Consider the following 26942-nt stretch of genomic DNA (forward strand, 5'->3'; position numbering starts at 1 on the left):
GAGGGGTACTCGTGACAACTGGAGAATGGCAGGGGAGCATGGGGAGAGCGGGGGTGGGGAGGGCACATGTCACATCCGCCTCCCCCCACTTTGCCCTTGTTACTTATGTCCCCCCACCATTATCTGTTTACATATGGGGAGCACTACTTGCACACAGCCCACTAAATTCATAAAACATCCCAGACACCGAGGTAAATCCTTAACTCTTGGTTTAAAGAATGAATTTCAGAGCTCTGCACAAAAAGATTTTCCTTAAATGGAGTCAAAATAAATGAATATGAGATTATTTAAGAACACCAGCAGCGGTTCGTGCCATCACTAAATAAGCAAAATTAGCTTTATGCCAAGTACTGATGATATAAAGCCCCACAGTATTTCTGTAAGTTTGTGGCATCAGTAACTGAAAGAATTTAGTCCTGTATAACGATTTTATTTGAATCATAACGTCAGTGTTTTATTACATATAAAAATTGTATTATTGGAGGAATGATAGAATTTGGTTTCCTTTGGGTGATTAGATTACAACCTACAGCATAGTAACAGCTTTATAGTTGCAATATGTCTTGAGTTAAATGTACGTTAAAAAAACCTAAACATATATTTTACAACAACATAGACTCTGGCTTTTATCAGCCACTTCTGAAAATACAAATTGACATTTTTAAGACACATAATCTAGACACTGTTTATTTTAAAAGGGGTTTGACAGCAGTTTGTAGAACCAGTATAATCTACATGATCGTTAATAATGTTCAGCTCATAGTTAACGCAAAGGAAACTTAATTACAGCTATAAATTTGCTACAACACATGGCACAAACAACAATATAATATAAATAATATAGTCCACACAACTTGGTGGACACTAGTAATATATATAAAGCCGTGTGTGCTGTATCTAGTCGTGGTGCTTACCTCACTGCTGTGATTTTGGTAGATGTTATTGGGGTTTTGATTTTGTAGTTCCTTGCTGCAGGCTCTCAGAGGTCCAATGCATGTTTAATAATAATCCACAAAAAGTCAGTAAACCATCTTTTCCAGGTAAATATGTGACAGCTATTAGTCAGTCCTGATTGAACACTGCCGGAGGTGCGCTTAGCTGGGCATGTAGTAAGACGACTCTATACATATTTTACTGACATTACTTCCTCATGACGCGCTCTAGAATGTGTCTGCAACAGTCCCTTCAGTTTTTACCTACTGCTGCATACTTAAAGTGGTCTAACTTGTTTTCACGTCCTTTCGGTTGTTTTCCCTGATAAGAGGTGAAAGAGCTCAGCAAGATCGATACCTGGATATTCAGGTTCTACTACATTCACTTAGATGGTATACAGATAGATTCTTTCATTTTACACCAACTGCCCTATGTAATACATTTAAAGGAGCTGGAACTGAACCATACCTCTAAGTGATGTATTTCTATCTTGCAATATATATATATATATATATATATATATATATATATATTCTATAGAGCAAATATCAGCCCTTTGTGTTGCTCAGTTGTAAAGACATTTATAGAATATGGAGTTATCTTACCTCCACTTTAAATACATTTTACCTTCATATTCAGCTTCCCCAACTCTTTTTATACAATCCTCCCGTTATGTTGGTAGTATAAGTAGATAATAGTAATACAATTGCTTAATAGGGTGTTAAAATAATTTGAAATCCTCTGCATTTTTCTGTTAAAGGATTGGTTCCTGTATCCTTTGTACACACCCAGGGCCTGTGTGCAAAATCTATGTTGTACCTCGAAAGTGGTGCATAAGATAAGTCAGATCGATGGTCCAGATACTCTAAGTGAAGGATTCATTATACATGCGTTTCCATCCAGCCTCTACAGAATAAAACTCTGGCTCAGAAGTATTGAAAAAAAATAACCACCAATACTTTGAAATCATTGATGTGATTACAGAGAACATTTTTTATAAAAAGAATAACAGTTCTTTTAGAATTTGTTCAGACCACGTTGTATCAGAATGTTATCCTGTCAAACCGTAGTACAGGTGTCCTAAGGCGAGCTCAGGGAGGACAGATACCTCCCGTGGAGCAGAAGTGCTGCTATGTGTAAAACATCTAATTACCCCAGTTACAGGCTGTTTGTGTTATATTGGATTGTAAGAGAGCTCTCATCTGTTGTATAATTATAGCAACTTTATATTTCCCTCAAGATGTCCACTAAGACCTACACTATGCTACACTCTATTCTGGTACACACTAAGGGGATCATGTAGTGCTTTGTACAACTGAGAATTCCTAATAGAAAAACTTAGGTCTTAGTTTGTTCTCAGACTATCTTCCCCTATCTCCCCCTAAGCTTAGATAGTCAGAACAGTGGAGATACTGGACGGGCAGGTGTAGGCATAGTGCAGTAAGTGTGTGTTATCTCTGCTTACTATGCGGAGGGGGAAATAGCCACAGATACACCACTAGGTGGTATATCTTCTGTATCTGCTTTCCTCCTGGTGTAAGATCCCCTACTGATGATGATTGTATGCATTCTGCGTACTATTCCAAGTAACACGTATCATGTGTGACTAGAGAGAGTACAGGATACAATTCACACTTATAACACAAGTTTGCGGTTTTTTAACTATAGTTGGTATAATGCTTAACTCAATGCTTTAACATCAAAACAGAGTGTGTGTCTGTGTGTGTCTGTGGGGGTGTATGTTTATGTGTGTATCTGTGAGTGTGTGTGTGTGTGTGTGTGTGTGTGTCTGTGAGTGTGTGTTTATGTGTGTGTCTGTGAGTGTGTGTTTATGTGTGTGTCTTTGTCATACTTGCCAACTCTCCTGGGAGTCTCCCAAATTCCAGGTAGATCTCCTGGGTGAGTTTGCAATTCTCCTGATGACACGATTCGCGGTGAATCACAAGATTTGGTTACACAAAGCAGACACATAGAAGACACATAGATAAAGCGAGGGCCGTGAACTTGAAGTCTGAGCATTCTGCTCTTTTATTTTTAACAGAAAATCCATGACATGAGTGGGTGACAATCTATTACAAAATGTCACTGATCACAACAAGTTGCCTAGAAATCCTTTCAATGGCATTTAGGGCAGTTGGGGCATATTGTAAATTGGTACCTTTTTCTCATGCCTGAAAAAGTCAAAATTTTACACATGAGGACAGCAATGCGATGTGAACTGTTCTAACTTCATTTGCAGTTCGAATATTCTCCGAATTGAAATAAAAATGACATTAATTATAATCATTGCTTTCTAGACCCGTACCATAACTTATAGAAGTAGAGCATCATAAAGCTAAAATCAATAATTGGGACAATATATATAATCTAACCTTAACTTCACTTGTATAATTAACTAGAAAATCTAGACTGCCCCCGACCCGATGAAGAAGATGCCACACAGAATAATAATTAACAAAAAGCCCCATATTAAAATCTTTGCTAGGGCCCCCCAGCTGCCCTAGGCCCCTGGGCTTTAGCCCAGAAAGGTCTTGGGTTAATCCGGCCTTGGCCCTAAGTATGATTGCATTGTGCAATAGACTTATGCAGACAAAGCCCAAGATGGTTTCTCAAGTTTCTCGAGTTCTTGTCTCCTACCCAAATATCAAAGGATTCCCTTTAGCTTTACATTACAAAGTACAGGGTCAGGACAGATAACTGCCTGGAATCATCTCTTAAGATCTAGTTCTGCTAAACTAGATCTAAATCGCAGGACATTCTATGATACAAATGGTACAAGTGAAACAAAGGATGCAGGATATTCTAATTATCTGAACAGGATAAACCAGCCACACACAGGCTGCTCAACATGGGCTCACCTGGACAGGATTAATATCCAATTTGGCTAATATGGATGAGATCTGACTGTGCAGACCCTGCCTGTTTAGCAGTTATAAGCAGGCCCAGGTATGTGGAAAGACCTCATCATAATTACCTACTTTTTCCAATATCCCCTCTGTGGTATTATCCCTATGCCCAGCCCTACTCTGGATCTTAACCTGTGCCTTGCCTTGATATAGTCCTAGTTGTAGTGTAACCTTGTCTTAAAATGTGTCTTTTTGCCATTTAATCTCGTCCTGTCTTGAGTATCTTGATATTCCTTTGTTAGCCTTTTGTTTTTGCCTTGTTCCATTATTTTCTGCTAACCTTCGTTTGTATCCCAGTCCTGGTCCTGTCCACCCCAGCCTGCCCCACTGTAGAGCTGAAGTTCCTTGTGCTATCCCAGGCCTGGTGACATGTGAGTACCTGAGGGTAGACCCAAGGAGAAGGCTGGCTGCTATAGGTCCAAGAGGAGGACCAAGCACTTTGCCATTTCTGTCTTGTTTCACATCATTTATTATCTCTGTATCCTGTTTGCATCTGCATTTATGTCTAGTATTTACCTGTGGCCTGCCTGACTACCCAGTGAAGTTCTTACCCCTTGGGGTATTACTGACCTTGGCTTGCCTATCTATTCTATTATCTTACTGATACACTTGGCTGATTCATCTTTTTTCGCTAGTCCCTCTCTGCATGATCTCCCAAACCACCCTCATTGTGTTCCTGCACTGAAATTCCATTCCCCCTCAGTTACTGCTTAGAAGTTTCCTGCTGATCATCACAAAATATGTATAAGAAATGCTAAGTGTGGACCACAGACTACTAGTTTCGCACACCCTTGTTGCTATATCAATAACATACAAGTCACTAAATTTCAGAACAAGTGAAACAGCCCAAGTGTTCCATATTGTGACGCAATGAAAGGGTACAAATTCCAATTGCGCATCTCTAGGCAACAAATAAAACACACTGTAGAAATATACATGCCTGTAAACCAATGTATTTAAAGAGTTAGTCAAATTATTTGTCCCTTGAAATGTCAGAGGCTTATACCAAATGCGGGTCAGATCAGGGAAGAGAAAATTCCGTAAGAAGGGTGGTAAACATGGTGACACTTATATAAGTGTATCTTGAAGAATATTTACAAAAGCTAACTCGCCTCTTATCTCCGAATATATATGTATTTTTTATTAAATAACTTAGTTGCTCCCTGTATGCTATAGGCATCACACTCCAGGCACTGACTAACTATAGAATTACAAATCTGCAAGTTCTACTAGAGTTCGTCTAGGGAAATAACCCACAGGTCAATATAGTTGTTAGGCTGCCGGTCAGATAACGAACCTGCAGAACTGGTAGACGGAAGTCTTCACCTATAGCAGCCGCCTTTCCCGTAGAGCTTTTCACGCTCACAGGTACTCGGATGCCCCCAGGACTTCACTCCAATGTAGTATACATTTCTTATACAGTACCACAGCGGCAGGCCAGGAGGCTGCAAAGATGGTAATGGGTGGTCAGAAGGCCGAGGTCAAGGGTCACTAACACAGTAGAATAGTCAGATAGCACGCCAAAGGTCAGGGTCACAGGCAAAACAGCTGAGTCCAAGATACAGGCGGAAGGGTCAGGGTCACAGGCAAGTAGACAAGGTCTAAGGTACAGGCAGAGGGTCACAACAATAAATCAGCAATGCAGGATTCCAGAGCAGTTCAACAACAGTACAGGACTGTAACGCTATAAGGAGGCTAAGCACTCCCTGCCTTAAATACAGAAATCAGCCAATCAGAGCCAAGCTCTGAAAATACCCTCAGTCCCGGCTTCGTAACAATGGTCTGACCTTTTTGTGAATGTTTTCTTTTTCTTCTTTTTCTGTTTTTTGTTGGGTTGGGGTTATCTGTTGATCTTGTACTTTGTTTCTTAATATTCTTTATAATATAAACTAGGCTGACACCGGTGCTATATCCACAACTCTTCATCATCACCATATACTTAGGGCTCTGCTTTTCAGTGTTTCTTTTTTGAGTATTCTGTGCCTGAATATAGTGACAGGAAAGAGCCTACAGGTTTTTGTTTGCTTTGGTTTTCTTAGTATTTTCTGTTTTCATCTATACAACAGTATTATGTTTTTCCCATGCATTCTGCAACTCCCTTACTCTAAGAGCCCCCACCACAACTGCTGTAACACATGTCTTCCTTAGCTTAGCTTTCTCTCTTCCTCTCACCAATTGCAAAGTTTGTACCAGGGGCACAGTGCAATAACTTCATTTTTGGCCTTGCAACCTTAAAGCTTTCTCACACCTCTATCCCCCTTCAAGTCCATTCCCTGCCACTCCTCAAGCACATTCACCCCCTCCTCAGCATCATCACCACCCATTAAATCCCCTTCTACAACCTACTGTCCATTTTATCATCCTCCTCTCCTCATAATCCCCCTAATAGCATGCCCCCTTCATCCCAATCACCATCCTGCCCCACCATATCATTTTTATGCTCTGAAAATCGTAAATTGCTAAATTGTGTATTTGATAAATCTCAGTGTGCTAGAGCCCCAGCTTTGGTCTTGACTTTCTGATTTCCATAGTACCAGACATTTGGCTTTGAAAATGACCATAAGATATATTGGTCCTTTGACAGTTCTATGTTGTACTAGTGTTTGCATGTTATTGGAGCATACTACTTGTTGGGCAGAGATACCGATTTTACTCCATTGTTGCTGAAGAAAATCTTTTCTGTGCCCACCCACCACTTGGCACCATCACCAAAGTCACAATTAGCGTACACTTATTACACCTTCTCTTATAGGCCACAAGATAGAATTTTTGCCCCTCTTTGAACATAGATGAAAGTTGTGCTTGCAGTTCAATTTTGAAAAAAAAATGTGTTATATCATCATGTGTCAGTGTATTTTAATTAATAAGCCAGGAGTCGGCCAACATGGTTTCCTTGTGAATCCTTTTTTCTTTTTAGTCTTAGTAAATTATGCAGAACCAGCTAGATTCATCCATTACTAGTCTAACTTCTGCATAAAAAATACTTATTACAACACAAGGGTTGTGGGGTGGACAATTATGAAACCTGGTGTATATAAACTGCTTTAACTCATAGCAACAAAAGATGTTTTCTATAATTTCTTAACTGTACTACAAACAATTCAGTTAGAATTTGGCTGGTTGCTATGGATTACTGCTCATTTTTGCAGTTACCTGGGCACCATTTTTCATAAATGTCACCAAAATATTCTGCCGCATCTGCAGACTTTACTGTACAGATTCCCAATGTGGAGTTAGGCACCCATAGTTTCCCTACACAGCTTGTATTTCCGTAATATACTTTTGTTCCCTTTTGCCTGTTGAAGAGGCATCAGAGAACCTCGGCGCTTGTAACGCAATGCTAAAACGTCATTGTCTAGGTGACACAAGGTTTATGGCTAAAATACTGTTCTGTGGTGTGAAGCAGTCTCACTTATAGATGCTGCGGTTGATGCGATTCATTCACTTCAAGTGGTCATGGTAAAAAAATCTTGTTTTGCTATTCAACACCCTCCTAATTGTACCTCATACTAGCCAACTCTCCCTGAATGTCAGGGAGACTCCCTGAAATAGGGGTGATCTCCCTCACTCCCTGAAGAGTCTGGCATTCTCCAGTACAAGACGTGGTTGGCTTCGCCATCTGTGGCATGGTGACACAGTTCAGAAATTGTGTCCTATGTCCTTGTATTGATGTCTATGGAGGTGGCCATTTTCATGGAGACCAAGATTTAATCAAAGACTGACAGGTAAGACAACATGACTTCAGTAATGGAGACAGAAATGTAAAAGACACTTCAGTCTCTAGAGATTCATTAGCTGCTTTTCTTTAATGCATAGTTTCCTACTCTTCCGGAATGTCCGGGAGACCTTCCGGGAGAGCAGGGCAACCTCCCGGTTCTCGCCCTCGCAATAGATAAGTAGCGCGGGGGGGCTCATAATGACACAAATATCGCGTCATCTTAGCCCCGCCCCCTACTGTATTTGGTCAAAATTGTGACAATCGTTTAGGGTCGGGGCTAGAATGATGCGATACATCATGCCCCACCCCTGCTCGCCCACCTCCCCCGGGATCTCCCTGAAGCCAACGAGGAAAATTTAGCAAATATGTTCTACCTAAGTTCATATTGACAACTTTTAATACCAAGGACAGTTCCAAGTTTCAAAGATTTATTCTGGAAATGTTTGTCTATTTTTCAATGTTGACCAACTGCACACCAATATCACGTTTTCTGCACGTAAGGTGAAATTTTTACGATCTATTCTTATCCTTTAGACTTCATAAATTAATATCTATTTAAATTGAATATTTTAATTGCAAAAAGTACATCATTATCACATGTAAATGATCTAATGGAGATTGTAGCGCACAGACATTGCCGTGAGTAGCCTGCATAGATGTACAATATGAGCAGCAAAGTGTTCCTGGAACATGTCTTAAAAAATCTGACAACTATGCATTTGATAACATACAGCTATTCCTTTCCCCAATGTTTCTCTGTTGTGTTTCTCATTTATTTTATCAATAACACATAAATCTCCAAGATGCGCGGATTGGGGTAGGACAAGGTGAAAAATTCATTTCTGACGATGAAAGACTGGATGATTCAGATGCCAGAGGAGAGAAAACATTAACACTGAAATTAAGATAGTGAACTGTGACTAATTGCTGTGATTATAAGGAGGAAGTAACCTGGCGCAGAAAGTGGGCTCTATCGGCCTCTATCTGGTGCCAACTCTGCAAAGTCAGACACATGTAATGTATACCAGTACAGAAGATAAGAAGCTGCAAGTTAACTTGTGCTGTCCTGCCAAAAGAAGATCTGATTTAGCAACCGTGCATCAACATGAATTGTAAAACAAAACAAAAACAACAATTTTACATAATCTTTTTTTTTTTTTACTTCACTGCTTACATTTTTGCATATTTGTTTTATTACGTTGACCTGGTTGTGCAATAAAGTTATAACAAAATATTTTATGTTGCACCTGTTACCTACACACACAGAAGGCTGCACCTATATTCATTATAATGCAATTAATCAATTCATTAGGAACCAGTCATGATACTGAGGAATACATACAGCCACACAAATGTAGGCATAAAAATACTATCACAAAAAAAACCACAATTTTGTATGTTGAGTAGCCCGTGTCTCAAGATACGTCCAATTTAAAACACATAAATATTTCTGAGTCGTAAGTCAGGCATATAAATGTGTGTACTTATGCTCCTACCATAGCATAGAGATGCGGCTTCACAGTGGTAGTTGCAAATGCAAATACATTTTTAACAAAAGGTGACCTGCATTATGGTGTGTGGTACAGGGTAATGTGAAGGAGGTGGCATGTGAGCAGCTTGTTTCAGAGGGTGTCCCCTCAATAGGTTCTTGCAAACAAGCACTGGGAAAAACAGGTTTGAATTGTATGGAGGAGAAGTGTAAACAAGATGGTAGTTATGAATAAAATGAAAGTTGTGATACCAAGCAGGAATTGTGTGGATTACCCTTGATATACAGTGTACTCTAAATGGCTACTTTCAGGGACTCAATGTTACACTATACAATGGTTATTGTATAAGCCAGGTCAAACACCATGTAAAAAACAATATGTAACAACAAGTTTTCTGTGCTGAATGTGCACAAGGTTTTCTTCTGAATGGAGAGGGTCTGTTTTTGATGGTTTAAATGTTCAATTAGTGAAGTAATTAGATAAGTAAATGAAAAGTGGTAGTGATCCAACGCGTTTCGTCACTTGACACGTGGCTTCCTCAGAAGGTGTATGTGCAGAGTATGTCAAACATTTAAATAAGGACTGCTTGTCCATCATTGGTCATTAGTTCATTATTAAGTGGGCATAAGAAATAGGTTATTGAATCAGTTTAACAGAATCTAAGGTTACTGTCTAATCATAGTGAGAATAATAAATCACTAAATATTGCACATAATTATATATGACCAATCCCTGAATGTAAAAGGAAGAAGGAAAACTGTTTAGTAAATCCGTGTTTAGTAATTGCATGCTGTAGTTTTCCCATCGGTGTGATGTGTGTGGGGTGGTGGTTAGTTAGGATATAAGATGGTGGGTAAAGGATGACCATAGCGGTAGGAATGGAAGGTGTATGCAGTTGGGAGAGATAAGAATGAATTTTCTCAGCAGGAATATGGGACCAGATAATAACAAATGGAAGGTATAAGCCCCGACAATATATCATGCATAGAGCTCAGTGTCAGGGAGTCATTGAGCAAGGGCTAAAGATAACAAGGGTCATAACCTTAATCCCTAAGGGATATTGTTATTGTTATGCTTTTGGAACAATCTACTAGGGAGTCTGTGAACTCTTCAGGTTGGATGTGGGTTGACAAAGTCCCAGAAGAGTTTCCTTGAAAGATATTCATTTTGTAAGAAAGGTTTGTACTTCAAAGTCAACATTAAGGCCGTTAGGGCTGAGAGTCTTTAAGTGGTAGGCCCATTTGGTTTCTGATAGATTGATGGTTTTGATGAAGTCACCTCCCCTCCACTCCCTTTTCGCCTTTTGTATAACAATACAATTTAGGCTTGTAGGAAGACAGTTATGTATTTCTTTAAAGTGGTTGGACAGATTATGGGCCTGATTCATTAAGGATCTTAAATGCAAAGAATTCTTATTTCAGTCTCCTGGACAAAACCATGTTACAATGCAAGGGGTGCAAATGAGTGTTCTGTTTTGCACATAAGTTAAATACTGCCTGTTTTTTCATGTAGCACACAAATACTTGATAGCTTATTTGTACACTGAAATTAAAAGTTGATATTTGTGTGTTACATGAAATAACAGTCAGTATTTAACTTATGTGCAAAACAGAACACTCATTTGCACCCCTTGCAATGTAACATGGTTTTATCCAGGTGACTGAAATAAGAATCCTCTGCATTTAAGATCCTTAATGAATCAGGCCCTATGTTCTCATAGCCTTTTTTTTATATTTGTAAGATGTTCACCTATTGTATTTCTCAGGGGTTGAATTGTCCTACCCCATACTGTAAATTGCAAGGACGCTGTAGCGGGTATATTACTTCTGATATGTTACATATGAGTAGGTCCATGATTGTGTATGTATGGCCAGTGACATTGGATGTGAGATTGGCCGTGGCCTTGCTCTTAGTATATTTATTACATACTTGCCTACTCTCCCGGAATTTCTGGGAGGCTCCCGAATTTCGGGGAGTCCCCCCGGACTCCCAGAAGAGTATGCAAACCTCCCAGAACCTGTAAAATGCCGAAATTGACAGCATTGAACAGCGTGGGGTGGGGCTTAATCACGTCATTAAGCCTCGCTCCCCACTATTCAATACCTTGAGTTTCTGTATTTTATAGTAGGGGTGGGGCTATAGTGACATAATAATGTCGTCACTCCCCCTCCTACTCTCTGTCACATGATCTGTACTCCGGATCCCGGAGTACAGAATTAAAAAGTAGGCAAGTATGATTTTGCTAAGGCATTGCATTTAAGGCATAGCCTGCAGTAATAGAAGCCTGTACTGTTGTCTAGCCATTTTTTTGCCTCTGGGATCTGATTCTAGGTGGTTTCTGACAAGTGTTTGTTGCAGGCTTGGTTCTAAAAACTATATCAGAATGTTTTCTTTAAATATCTGCTAGAGTTTCATCCTTCAGGAGGATATGCAAGTGTCTCTTAATTTACCTCAGGAATTTCACTGACATGCTATTATATTGAGTAATGAAGAAAACCTTGTTGTCCTGTGCTGTATTGGTGTTCCTATCTTTTTATTTTAAAAGGGAGTTCCTATCGAGTTCCCTACCCTCATTAAAGCTGCCCCTATGGTGGACTGGTCATATTTCTTATCCAGATATTGATTCTGCTGGGCCTTTCCAGGTGTCTCATAATCGTTGATGATTCAGCAGTTGCCTCTAATGCGCTTAAACTGTCCTACTGGAATATTCATATTCCAGTTAGGGTGGTGGTTGCTGATAGACAGAATATAGTTGTTAATATCAACGTTTTTATGATAATATTTAGTTGCCAAATCATGTATACAAATATAAATACATAATTGTATGGCTTATTATTTAGATAATGTGTGACTTCCCTGGAAATGTCTTCTGTAGCTCGCCATATAAACAGTACATCATCTGTATAGAAGTGACTTCTCCCATGGCTGCAGATAGTATTTGTCCCCAAACCAGAAGTAGTTCTGTTTAAGTATAAATTAAATTCCTTAAATGAAAAAAAAAATCTCTTTGCTGCGTTGGTGAAGATGTACCTCTCTCTAGAAAGTATCTGATACTTCCCATGGCCTATTGTGGTCGATAACAGTGTATGTGACGTCACTGGTTGCTAGCCATAGGTCTTCTGTCCAGATAGATCATTCAGTACATTTAAAATTTGGTTAGGGTCCCTAATGTAAGATGATTGTGTGCTCACTTAGCTCTGCCGAAATCGGTCGATGTATTGTGACAAGTTGGATGCGAGGGATTGAAAGTCAGATATTATTGGTCTTTGAGGGGGCTTGGGGATGTTTTTATGTATTTTGGGCAGATAGTAAAAGATTAGGATGACTGGATGTCTGGTATTCAGGAAGTCATATTTGGGTTTTTTTCAGGGTGCCCATATCTAAACCGCTTTCAAGGTGTGTGTTCAGTTGTTTCAAGAAATCTTGAGTGGGATTTTATTCAGTGTCTCATAAGTTACTTTATCTTGTAGAATGTTTAATGATTCTTTATTATATGTGTTCTGATCAATAGGCGTCCATCTTTATCAGCTGGTTTTATTACTTTATGGTGTTTGTCTTTTTCAATTTATCTAGGCCTCTCCCTCTGCTTTGTTTAGGTTTCATGTCTATGCTTTTATATATAAATATTCCATTGTTTATTTCACCCTACCAATTTCACTGAAAGTACTTCACTATATAGTCTCCTTTTTATTTTGCTTACATGTTTTGGTCTGAAACAGCACAGCGATGATCCAGAGTAAGAGAGCTACAATGTAGTGACAAATTCAATGGAAATGACTCAATCATTCGACTAATAGAATATTTAAGCAAACTACTGAGGAGGAAAGGAGTGACTATTTCAGGTGATTTAGAGGCAGGTAAGCAATGTAACAAAGCAATGTGGAAGGGAAGTCAGATGCTTGGTTACATAGGGAGAGGGTTAAACAGCAGAAAGAAAGAAGTAATAATGCCACTGTCATTGGTACGGCCTCATCTAGAATACTGTGTTTAGTTCTGGAGGCCATATCTTCAGAAGGATATAAATACATTAGAAACTGTAGAAAGAAGGGCTACTAAAATGGTGCATAACCTACAGCACAACACTTACACACATAGACTAAAAGATCTTAATATGTATAGTTTGGAGCAGAGAAGGGAAATGGGAATATGAACAAAACTTTCAAATATCTCTAGGGTTTTAACAAGGTACAGGAGGGAAATATTCTTCAAAGGAAGAGAAGTATTAGAACACGAGGACATGTACTGACACTGGAGGGAAGTAGGTTCAGGGGAATTTTGAGGAAAAATTACTTCACCAAAAGGGTAGTGGATACGTGGAATAGCCTCCCATCAGAGGTGGTAGAGGCTAATACAGTAGAGCAATGTAAACATGCTTGGGATAGACATAAGGATATCCTTACAAAGAGCTAAGGATCAATTAGGGTTTGAGGTTACCTTAGGTTAAAAAAATGGGCAGACTAGATGGGCCAAGTGGTTCTTATCTGCCGTCAAATTCTATATTTCAAATTCTAAATTTCTGTGACGGCTTCCCAGTACCATCATAAGCTTTTAGAACTGGCAGGAGAGGTCGTCACCTATAGCAGCCGTCTTTCCTGTAGAGGTAGACACACTCACAGGTACTTGGACGCCTCCAGGACTTAACTCAGAGTAGGAAAAGCTCATAACCAGAAATTGGCAGCGCGGAGATAGAAGGCAGAGAGAGACAACTCTAAGCACAGAATAACCAGGGCCAAGTGAGAGGTCGTGGGTCAGAAGCCAGCAAGGAGAGTCACTTGACAGTCCAATAGGTCAGGGCTGGCAACAGGCAGGAGTAGCCCATACGAGCATGCCAAGACGTCAGGGTCAATCAGCAAACAAAGTGAGGTCCAGATAACAAGCCACTGTTCAAAACAGGTAATCAGTCAGAGATTCACAGAACAAGGAGCAGGTTCAGCACTATGCAGGCAAGAACGCTATAACTGGCAGGGATGCTAAACCCTCTCTGTCATTTAAACTGATGAGAGTCAATCAGATGTATAGAAGAACGGACACCCCCACTCCACCATAGGAGACTACAATCAAGTGATTGCCTGTCTACTGCCTGGACTCGAAGGACCGGAAGTGACGTCCAGGCTGCCTGGGCAATAGCCGGGATGCGGCAGCTGGAAGGTACCCGTGCCGATGCGGCTAGCGTGACAGTTTCTTTGAGTTTCAATAATGTTTTCTTTCACCTATTTAAAGGGTGATAAAACAAAAGTCAAGTTGACATGACCAAGAATGCGCTTTACTTCTCATAATGGACCCTTGAACATACATAAAGCAATAAAGCTGACATGATGGTTTCTCAAACAGGAGGTAAAGAACTTGTGGGACGGGTCTTGACTGACTGTAAACCTAGCAGAGAGCTCCAGTAGAAGAATAGTTATATGGTAGGGTTGTATTATTTGTTGCAGTATACTTTACAATGTACATAAAACAGCAGTGCATATAACTGTCACCATCTTTGAGCTGCTTTACACTCGATTGTACGACTTTATAGGCTGCACTCCCTGAAGAGAGAATTCTTGGGTAGCAATCATGACTAAATGCTAAAGTCCACACAATAAAATGCCATTTTCAAAATGTGATACATTCTTAGCTGCACACCATCCTCTTCTTCACCTGTTCATGCTATTTTATTTTGAAATAGAAAGTACAGGGTAAGTAAAAAAGTAATTGGATATGAAGTCCAATTCAGTTCTTTTTGCGCATTATTTTTACTTACTTTTGGTGCGGAAAGATTCAGGAACAGTGGCATTCAGATGTTATTGACCCTCACTATAGTCTATAAATAATGTATTTCTTCCCCCCCCCCCAAAAAAACAACAATTACTTTGGGGGGGGTGTTTAAGTAGGTATCCAGTCCGTGGTAACGCGCGTTACCGTGATAAATGCGCATATTGATGGTAATACGGTACCGTATTAACGCATATTTTCCTTTGCAACCCTATGGGATGCACACGAAAATCCACGTTACTGCTTTTGTGTAAAAAAAAATGCATATAACACATATAGATGCTTAATTTTTCTATTTTAACAAAATATGAAACTACATGTCCCAGCATGCACTGGCAGCCTATGCCTGGAAGGGCATGCCGAGGTTCAGCAAGTACTGTCTGCTTCACATTTTATTTTTACATAGTGTAAAGTCATTTTAGGCATACCATTTAAACATAACTTAATCTAATCTCATTTCTTTAATCTACACTGTGGCACTTTCATAACAGCTTTATTCCCTGAGCCCTGATAAAGATCTGATATGTAACACTATTTACACTGCAAATGAGAAGCATGATATTTACACATAAAGCAAAACAATGTTTTTGTGCTTTCTGATGTATGACGTTTCGAAGTCAGCAAATTGGATAAAGTCATTTCAATTAAAATCGAGCAAACTTGGTTGTCTTTGTCTGAAAAGATGCGTATGGCACGCTACGGCGTGGAGAGGCGTACGCAGCCACAACACGTGGCAACAACAGTATTTACGCTTTTACATACATTAGCACCAACACACACATTTGTAAAAAAGTACACATTAATGGTAGTTGCAACACATAGTTATTTATGTCGAAATATAGTAGTGTTTATGTGTAATATTATAAGTTATATGCATATCAGTAAAACATATGGTACAGGTTGAAGGAATCATGTCATGTGTGGTATCATATTAATCCCCTTTACATTTGCGACTGTCCAGTTCACTCTGCGAAGGGATCGCAGAGTGCATACGCAAGTTATTAATGTTAGGGAATTATGGACTATTAAGACTATGAATCTTGGTGGGAAGATCGGAGCATATCCCCTGGAGAGATGACCCCCACCTTTGGATTCTTTAGGTTTAACTAGCCAATAATCGACAACCCCCTGGGCCTTCCTGAAACCTGGACCAATAGAAGCAAGCTATACCATCTGCATTGTTTACTGTATCTCTGTGTGCATATAAGCAGCAGCTCCTCATCTAGTGTTCAGTCACCTTGACCACAGACTTCTGACCTGAATGACTGTACACTGGATCCAGAGCGCCTGCGATAAGTAACGGCTGTACTTATTATTTCGCTTGAATATATTCTGCTACTTTTTGAGAATAAATCTTTGTGTGTTGGAAACACAAATCGAGATTCGACAATCGTTATTGGATAGCGACAAAACGTTCATAACAGATGCAATCGTTCATTTACAAAGAAATTCACACAGCACAGCTGTGTATATACATTGTGTATACACCTGTATATATATACAGTACATATATATATACAAGTTAACCCGTGCATGATACTCATGCATTCTAGTCAAATCAAGATACTTAAGGTCTTAAAAAGGTTCTTGTCATGCATTTGGGCCTAGCCCAGGCCTCGTCAGGGGAAGATCGTTACTTCCCGACGCAAGCGCCCTTTTTAATGTGTGTTCATGAGGTAAAATTACCTCACGAAAATGAGTTTGACCCCTCAACTCGTAAATTTAGCCTTTACTACCCCTCCCACGGGGGGAAGGGGGGATGATGGAAGTTAACTGACTTGACTATTCTAATTTTTTTGTCAAATAATGTCAGTATACCAAATTTCAGGTCAATTGGATGAGCCCTTTCTTAAAAAAATAGTTTTTTACACACACACACACACACACACACACTAACGCACGCCTCTACACATGTGTGTTCATGAGGTAAAATTACCTGACGAAAATGAGTTTGAGCCCTACCAAATTTCAGCCCTTTTTGAATTTTTTTTCCCACACACACTAAGAATTTAGTAGGTGGCGCTGCAATTTGGTTTTTTTTTCCACACGCACACAGACGCCACTAAGCATTTATATATTAGATAAATACACTCAATTGCACCTTTTATGGTCCCCACATACACAAATGTGCACTCACACTGAGCACTGTCAGTCTCCTTCATTAGTTTAGCCATATCCATTCAAAGTTCTGCTTGGTTAACCCTTGTTTATGTTCCATAGAGTAGAAGCATTAAGAGTGAAGCAGAGGTTAGCAGGGCCTGGAAGTGAGGGGGGCCTGGCACTCAAAATAACAGAGCAGAGGACTCTTCTGAGGCAGCGCATGCTCACAGGAGACCTACGCATGCTCACAGGAGATCTAAGCATGCTCACAGGAGACCTACGCAGGAGACCTACGCTTGCTCACAGGAGACCTACGCAGGAGACCTACGCATGCTCACAAGAGAGCTACGCATGCTCACAAGAGACCTGCGCATGCTTACAGGAGACCTACGCATGCTAACAGGAGACCTACGCATGCTCACAAGAGACCTACGCATGCTCACAAGAGACCTATGCATGCTCACAGGAGACCTATGCATGCTCACAGGAGACCTACACATGCTCACAAGAGCATTTTGAGAGCAGGGGGTGGTGGTCCTGGGAGGCTAGCATCATCAGACCTGTACTCAGATTTTGCTATGATGCTCGGTAATGCCTATTCCACGTCTGGTTTCATACAACTACCAACAGGAAGGGGACACCTGGTTGCTTTATTTTTAAGTGTCTTACATGTAAGTGCTGATTCCTCTCAAATCTGAGGTGGTTTCAGATTCTGGTTATTTTGCATGGGTTAAGTCGTATAATTGGATGAACGAAAAGTAAATTGGTTAATATTGTTTTATTGTGCGATTGCACTCAGCATGCCACGCTACATGGGGCATGGCGCTATCATGCGGTAAAATACGCACACACTCGCACTACAACATTTGGTTATTTATATATTTCATATTTATTAAAGGTTCCAATCCACATTCATTTATTAGTAAAATGTATTAGATTGTATATTTATATATAATACTGTAGTAAAGGTTTTTATGGTTCAGGTGTTTTAAAAGATAAAGAGTTTGGTCTCATATTAAAGCTTATTTCACCAGCATTAACCCGGTGTGGACGGAATAGCGATCGCAAGATACAAGCGATATGAGATTAATGCTCTTAAATACATTTATGTGGGTCAGTTTGAACTGGTCATTCAGAGTCAAATCATGGGAACAATAGGGTGGGGGATGTTCCCCTCACCCTCTGTAAGGATCAAATGAACTGACCTATGACTTGCAAGGAACTGGAATGCCATAAAACCCCCGGACCAATGAAGAAATTACTAAGTGTTAGCTGGACAAGTATATACAAGCATGCTGGCTTTTGTTCTCTCTCTCTCTTTTGGAAACTGGAAATGTTACCGCATGGGCTGCAGTCATTGAACCTGAATAAAACCTATAAGGAAGATGTAATGTATTCGGTGTTTTCATACTTTCCTGATTTAATGTAAGATCTTTAATATGTATCGGCTATATTGTACTGTATTGTACTTATTTATTGAACTGCTAAACAAATTGCTTTTGCTAAATAAATTGCTTGTGCTTCAGAACCACACAATACAATCGCTTGGGCAATGCTTATTTGAAAACGATAAAATTACTTTAATACTACCTTGTCAACACAATGATCAGTAGAGATTGGGATCCCCCAGCCTCAGGGAAAAAAGCAGAGCTACTAAGACAAAATGGGCTGCAGCTGCTCCCACTACCGCCACCCCTCCCCCAACTCCTGGAAAGTACTAAAGACGTAATCTGAGAAGGATCCTGTGAGAGAGGGACCTATCTAGAGTCAGGATCCAGCTCTGTCTGCCAACAACAGGTGCCTGCAAGGAAACCAGGGGAATGGCTACAGCACAAGCAAAGGTAGACTGCTGAGGCTGCCTTCTGAATGGACTGTAAGTAATCCTTTCCAGGCCTGGTAGTGTTCATTGCTATCACTGTAAGTGATTGTAGAGTCTGCCTTCCTAATAATCTCCAGTGCATGCTGGTGTGCACGGCACCCATTCACCACTGCTTTGTTACGCAGAGCAGCAGTGAACAGGACATGACCCCCACCTTTGCAAGCCATGGAACAAAGGTGTCAGTGGGCGGGATGGCAGGACAGAGCCAAGGTGCTAGGCTGCCACCATCTCCCCATCCCTAAAAACACCCATAAATAACCAGGGACGCCAAAGGCCCCTGGTCATCATGGTGCGTGGACATACCTCCCAACTTCCCACAAGTCTCAAACTGGGACTGTTGGGAGGTACGCTAAAAGCAGATACTGACTTCTGCTAGTGCCACTGACAGTGTGCTTAAAGGAAGAGACTGACTTGTATTAACGACCACTGTAAGAGTGGTCTGGCTTCTATTAGTGCCACTATCAACACGCTTAAAACAGCCCTCATCTATACCTACAAGACAAGAAGCACACCACCGAGGGCCCCTAATTATACTTACAAGTCAACAAGCACACCAGCTTGGACCCTCACCTATATCCAAAAGTTGACAAGCATACTGCTGAGGACCCTCATCTATTTCCAAAAATCAACAGCATACCGCCAACAACCCTCATATATACCCACAAGTCAACAAGCACACCAATGAGGCAACTCATCTTTACCCACAAGTCAATAAGCACACATGCCAAGGGCTCTTACCTATACCCACAAGTCAACAAGCACACCAATGAGCCACCTCATCTATACCCACAAGTCAACAAGCACACCAATGAGGCACCTCATCTATACCCTCAAGTCAATAAGCACACATGCCAAGGGCTCTCATCTATACCCACAAGTTGACAAGCACACCACCCTCACCTATACCCACAAGTCAACAAGCACACCACCCAGGTTCCACATCTATACCCACAGGACAACAAACACAACACCGAAGCCCCTCATCTATACCCTCAAGTTAAGAAGCACACCACGGCAGTGGTCGTAGTAATGGTTGCAGGAAATATGTATATTTGTTAAACATAAATGCTATTAATTTATTGCCGGGGTGGGGGGGTCTCTACTGTAATTTGGGTGGAAGGTAGGCTAATAATTTAATGGTGTACTGTGGCTCGGAGCTAATTATTGAACGGTAGGTTCTATTAATTTATTTGTGGGGTGAGGGTAAGGCAATTTCATTTAATAGTGGGGCCTGTTAATTTAAGATGAGGTGACAGGACCTTTAATTTAATGTTGGGGTGGTTTGGACATATTAATTGAATGTGGGGCTGAGTTTGGGGAAGAGGCCTTTTTATTAATTGTGAATATGCATTATTTAATGCCAGGGATGGTTGTGGGAAATGGTTATATTTATTAAATGTAAATGCTATTAATATATTTCTCGGGCTGTTTGGAGGGAGTGAGATAAGTTTATTTATAAATGTGTATGCTATTAATTTAATGTCAGGGCTGGTTGGAGGGAAATAGATGAAATGTGAATACTATTATTTTAATGTTGGGGCTCGAGAGAAGCCTAATTATTAAATGTGGGTGCTACTAATTTAACACTGGGGCTGGTTGTAGTTTTCTAAGTTTCATGTACCCATATTTTTTCCAAATAGGGCCTCCAGCATTCCAGGATCCAGACAACCAGCAACTGAGCAAAAGACACAGCAGCCACAGATGGTGAATGTGACAAGAACAGGTAGGAGAGAGCTGGACAGTCTGTCAACTGTCCTTAATCTGGCGGGGCAGTCCCAAATTTGGGTGACTGTCTCGCTTAGTCAGGATTTGATCCGACAACATGGACAGTTGGGAGGTACGTTCCATTTCACACTGTACTGCCCGTGAAGGCAGAGCTGCGTGAAATTAACACTAGTGCACACAGTATTGTCTGTGTAGTGGTCTAAAATTTGTCTAAAATAATAGCGATGTTACATAATAGAGGCCCCTCTGTTTTAAGTGCCCTGGGCTCCCCTGAGACTTAATCCAGCTCTGGATACATGTGTTAACTACATGGTACTGCCCCATAACTAATCACAGAGATAGGCCATATAGTCAGTTAATGAGTTATAACAAGAAGGCAATAGCTTGCCTCGTTGTTATTGTACTGTGCTTACTTTACAATTGGTAAAGACATCAGGTAGGAAACGACCACTCTACTACTGTGAAAGCTCCAATAAGGACTTGGGTGGAGTCACTGCGCCAGGAGACTAGAGATTTGCTGATAGCTTTCCCTGAGCACAAAGGGTGCCGACCAAAATGAATTCAAGGTTGTAATCATTATAGGTGGTCGGTGGCATCCACATCATATACTCATACTGAAAGTACTTTTAAAATCAAGTATTTGTGACATGCCACAAAACTGTCTACTGACAATTCTATCACAGGTTAACTGATATTAACCTTCTCCTGACATATTACCATTCTATCTTATCTGTCTAGAATCGAAAGTGAAAGCTGCATCTACAACAAAACACGGTTTAGTGGTTCAGGACATGGATCAATCTGAGACTCATTGGATACTTCTGTCTATAATTTTATTGTGGCACAAGTTTTACTGCTCCCAAATGCTGCTTTCCTTATTACTGACTGTCAGTAAATGTACTGATGGTTGGTAACCCTGATGCCAATGAACCCTTCATACAGTCAGGTCCCAGCTTGTAACCTTGATAGTGCTGTATATAAATTTGCAGCTGTAATAAAATGTATACAATGTAACACAACAATAATCCTTGCTAACCAACTTTTCACTCTTTGCCACCAGGAGATCCCGGAGGGGAGGTGACATGCGAGGGTGAAAGGGGGCGGAGTTTTGTGACTTGTGTCATTATTGGGACTGTCCCTGCGACGCACTAATGCAATAGCGTAATTTTGCCATGAGGGGCCGGGCCAAAATTACTCGATTCACCACAAATTGCATTATGGAGGGTCCCATCTAGGAAGTGGGCAAGATGCGGGAGAGTTGCCAGCTCTCCTGGGAGTCTGGGACTCCTACCCGGAATACAGGAGTCTCCCGGACATTCCAGGAGCGTTGTCAAGTATGTAATCATTAAAGAAAATCCATCTTAGGAAATCACTGTTCATTAGGTCTATGTGGCTTTCTATAATTCTTCCACTTGTGGTCATTAGGAGACGTTTGAGATCCTAAAGCACTGACGTTTCACCTAAGTTAGTCAGTGACCATGGTGTATATTTACTAAACTGATGGTTTGAAAAAGTGGAGATGTTGCCTATAGCAACCAATCAGATTCTAAGTATCATTTTGTAGTGATAGCTACAATCTGATTGGTCGCATCTCCACTTTTTCAAACTCGCAGTTTAATAAATTTACCCCCATGTCTTGTCCCTCTGAAACTTCTGTCTGAGGCACGTTCTTGGCTCAATTTGATATTTGATTCATTATTTAGCTCATGCTGTTCCTTAACTTCTCTTAATTTACTTTTTATATAGAACCTCCTTCTGTAGGTTCTGTTTATTAAAATGTGGTGATGAGGCTGATTTTCTAATGCTGCAATTTACCATTAAAATCTTGCCATGGCAGCTGAGTAACACTCGGACCAGTAGTATGACTTAGGCTTTCAGTTCCATTTATTAAATATCATAAAATAAAAAAATGTTAAAAATAGATTTCACAGACTTATACCTGTCTATGGATGAAATTACCTTAGTGGCGGAAGACAAATTCCATGAAATCTCTGTTGTTTGGTTTCATTGGCTAGAGTTCAAAGAGAAATCCAATGTAAAGCTTACTTCCAAATTCATTCTTACCCTCCTTAGAGAGAGCTAACGAATCGATATTCTAAATTATATTGACTCCAGGTTTTCACTGTCACCTCTCTCACTTTCCTGACCCTATTCCCCTTCCTGCCTCACCTTCTCTGCTCTTGTTTCCCCCTCCCCTCTCTTTTTGTTTTCCTTTCCTGTCAACCGAAAGTTATAACAAAGGTGTGTTGTGATAGACATGCAATTAAGAAGTGAAAATTGTTTCATTATCTCAAATGCTTTATTTGATGTTAACTCTGTATTCTGTAACCTTTGTTTGGAAAAATAGCAAATAAAGAATAGGTTAAAAAAGAAAATTGATTTGAAATATAATATACGTCGATAACAGAAAAAGGATTGCGGCAGTACTTACACGAGGAAACTTTCGCTGGCGAAACCCGGAGAAACTCTGCAGAGGACCCTTTGATGTATCATAATCTTCATCATCAACATCTACTATATAAAAGCCTAGTGGTGTGTGTCTGTGTGTGGAAAAAAAAACAAGCTGCAGCACCACCTGCTAGGCGAAGTTATACACTGACCTACTAAATTCTTAGTGAGTGTGGAAAAAAAGACTCAGAAAGGGCTGAAATTTGCTGCAGCGCCACCTGCTGGGCGGAGTTATACACTGACCTACTAAATTCTTAGTGTGTGTGGGAAAAAAGACTCAGAAAGGGCTGAAATTTGGTATACTAAGATGTTTTTAATTTGTTAATTTAATTTGTTAATTGTTAAAAGTGTTTATAAAGATTTTAAAAAAATATATATATATATTTCTTGAAGGATAAGTGACAGTTGGGAGTGGTTGGTGGTTGCCGGGGGTGACAGTGGGGAGTGGTTGGTGGTTGCCGGAGGTGACAGAGCGAGAGGAGTGTGATACTCAGGACCGCTGAGAGAGATCCCTGTGTCTGGATAGACATCTGGATAGATGTGGCGATAAAGATGAAGGATAAGGTGATGGAGAATAATTATGAGGTGGTGACATGTGGACAAAACCACGTTAAAAAAGGGCGCTTGTGTTGGGAAGTAACGCTCTTCCCCTGAGGAGGCCTAGCCCCAAATGCATGACAAGAACCTTTTTAACACCTTAAGTAGCTTGATTTGACTAGAATGCATGAGTATCATGCACGGGTTAACTTGTTTATTTATATAGTGCCAGAAAATTCCGTAGCGCTTTACAATTGGGAACAAACATTAATAAAACAATACTGGGTAATACATACAGATGGAGAAGTAAGAGAACCCTGCCCGCAAGCTTACAATCTATGGGACAATGAGAGTTAGAAACACAAGGGCATGTGCTACATCATATTGCACACTGGACCAGCTAGAATGCAAAGGTAAAAGTATTGAGTGGGCTGTGTGTGTTGCAGTGTTGGTCAGAGGGTTGTTGTCTTGTGTTAGCTGTGTAGAGGGTGCTAATAGGGTATAAGGTAAAACCCTATCTCAGGCAAAAACACTTGTTTTTCCTGGAGATAGGGCTTTTTGACGTTTAATAAACAGAGCCCTGTATCTCTGTCCATCAGATGTCTGCACGAAATAACATCTTGGCAGCTCAACAACTTCCATGTTCCATCACACCACAACCCCACATTTTCACCAACCTGGAACAGCTGTAAGAATTTAGAGCTGTGGTCAAAATACTTTTTCTGTTTGCTGCTGAACTGGATTTGCAGTTGTCTTGGAGAATTAAAGCTTTGAAAGAAAACTATCCTATTCATAATGTTGCCAAATATAACTTTTTAGCTTTGTACAATATCTTTTTTATGAAAGAAAGAGAAAACAGCTGAAACGGTAATACAATGTTATACATGCCATAAAATGTCAACAATATTGGTACAAACATTGAGAACTAAAAGAAACATACACATTGCCTCAGCAAAGGCATAAAAAAGGATCAGGGTCCTAATCTTTGGTGGAGATAGCTATAGGGGTTAAACTGTATCAAATGGGAGTTCGGTCAAATGGGGTTTTCACAATTTGCATCGTACTGAATAGCAACTATTTTGATAAGGTGATGTAGTTCTCAATTTCTTAAAACTCTAACCAGTCTAGTCCAAATGGAGCAATAATCTTCAAACTTATCGGAGGATGAGAGGTTTACATCAACCATATTCCTGTAAAGTTAAAGCTGAAGGAACCACTCCTCTAGTGTTGGAGGAGGGGTATCTCCAGTATACCGGGAGCACTGCCTCTTACAGCTTCTGATTCCTGAGTGACCTTTTGTGGACCTATTCCAACATCTCCTTTCTAATTTTTGATGGGACAATGACTATATTCCCTTTAAAATGAATTCCATTGGCTTCTGACATCTCATCCCTGAACTTCCAGTAGTCCTATAACTCTTGTGGAATCTGTTTCTTCTCTCAGACCAGCCATGGTATGGTAGCCATGAGTTTTATTAAAGTTTCGCAAAGTTTTCTAGTTTGTCCTTGGACACTGGTCGGTTGCCAATAACACATACTGGTGCTTCTGTTTCTTCTGAAAGCTCCTCCATTTCCTTTATGTAAGATTTGGTCAAAGGCCAAATGCATTTATTTTCCTGGTATATTTATTACTTTAAGATGGTATTTCTGTAACCACATTAACATCTCTGGATTATAGCTGGAGTACTAATCAGTTTTTTTTTTTAGAATTTCTTCAAGTGGTTAATGGTCTGATCCAACTTCAAATTCTTTCCCATACAAATACTGACAAAATCTTTCAACTTGAAAAACTACAGCTAGCATCTCTTTCTCTATTTGGGCATAGCGTCTCTGGGTGACTGTCATAGCTGGTGAGGTATATTCTACTGACCTCTTGTCCTTGATGTAAAACAGCTACTTTTTGAAGAACTTGACCCTGAACATAGTATTTGAGCACTGGTGCTTCAGTAGACATCATTATGAGCTTATCTAGTGGTTACTGAAATTGTTTGTCCCATTTCAGAATAACAGGATCACTGGTCAGTTCATGGAGTGACGTTCTGATCCTTTTAAAAAAAAAATAATTAGCAGAAAGGTGATCATTCTACCATTCAAGTAACAAGGGAGAGTCCATAGTGGGTATGATTGACTAGGAATTACTAATTAATTAAGTGGTCATCCCCTTTAAAGGCAATAATTCAGGGAAAGTAGAACTATATAACCAGAAGCCCAAGGTTATTTGCACATTTATTTTGTGATGCATTTACTAATATTTATTGTTATTATTCTATGTTTAGTTTTTTAGTAATGTCACAGAACAAAAAGTAATCTCTCATTTCTTTTGATGAACACCTTACGTTTTATTTATATCTCCCTTCAAAATGATTATTAATTTACCAAACGTGATGAAAATACGTTAGGAACGCAACATAAGAGCATAGGGGCAGCGTAATAAAGTGATTATCACTATCCTGCTGATTAGGGCATTTATTGTATACAGAGGGCAAAGACATTTTAAAGGCACACTGGCACATTGAGCAGACGTGTGCTCTTCAGGATAAACTACAAAAATATTTGTGTGATATTACTGACAAAAAATAAAGTTGCAAGACCCCTTTAGGCTAGTGGACAGTGCCCTGTAGTTAGTGGAGGGTTCTACTGTCCGGAAGTAATTGATACAATGTAGCTCATTTATGCCCCATGTGGAATCTATATGCAAATAGGCAATCACATCAGCTTTTTCTCTCTCTAGCCAATCAGGGTGAAGCCACTTGTGATTGGTTATTTGTGGACAGGGTCCTCCTTGTCTGTCATTCGCATCACCACCCCACCAGGATTTCTCCTTGATCTGTGAAAGTTTTCTTTATTATATATTACAAGTTAACCCGTGCATGATACTCATGCATTCTAGTCAAATCAAGCTACTTAAGGTGTTAAAAAGGTTCTTGTCATGCATTTGGGCCATAGCCCAGGCCTCAACCACCAACCACTCCCCACTGTCACCCCCGGCAACCACCAACCACTCCCAACTGTCACTTCTCCTTCAAGAAATATATATATTTTTTTTAAATCTTTATAAACACTTTTAACAATTAACAAATTAAATTAACAAATTAAAAACATCTTAGTATACCAAATTTCAGCCCTTTCTGATTTTTTTTTTCCACACACACTAAGAATTTAGTAGGTCAGTGTATAACTCTGCCCAGCAGGTGGCGCTGCAGTTTGGTTTTATTTTTTCCACACACAGACAGACTAACACACGCCACTAGACATTTATATTATAGATATTTATGTGGAGAACAAGTGATTAGGGGAGGGGAGTGTTTATTTAAATGGCTTTTAATACGCTGTGTGTGTTTATTTTAGTACATTTCTAAGTAGCGCTAAAGGTGCCCAGCGTGCATTGAATGCCAGGGCATGTTGGCACTTGTAGTTCTACAAGGCCCAACATACCCAAGCAGTTTATATCTG

General features: G+C 40.0%; 1 protein-coding gene across 3 annotated transcripts in view; it reads right to left on the minus strand.

Moving 5' to 3' along the window:
• The window catches only part of ADGRF5 (adhesion G protein-coupled receptor F5), a 172869-nt gene that overhangs the window by 92152 nt on the left and 53775 nt on the right, over positions 1–26942 (minus strand). For 2 of the 3 annotated variants that reach the window (XM_075201340.1, XM_075201342.1), the window contains exon 1: positions 915–1142. The exons of the other annotated variant lie outside the window; for it this stretch is intronic. The gene's annotated coding sequence lies outside the window, so the exon portion shown is untranslated. Of the gene's footprint in view, positions 1–914; positions 1143–26942 lie in introns of those variants that run through there. 3 annotated transcript variants of the gene reach the window in all.

The sequence above is a fragment of the Mixophyes fleayi genome, chromosome 3, assembly GCF_038048845.1.
Source record: "Mixophyes fleayi isolate aMixFle1 chromosome 3, aMixFle1.hap1, whole genome shotgun sequence".
Lineage (NCBI taxonomy): Eukaryota > Metazoa > Chordata > Amphibia > Anura > Limnodynastidae > Mixophyes > Mixophyes fleayi.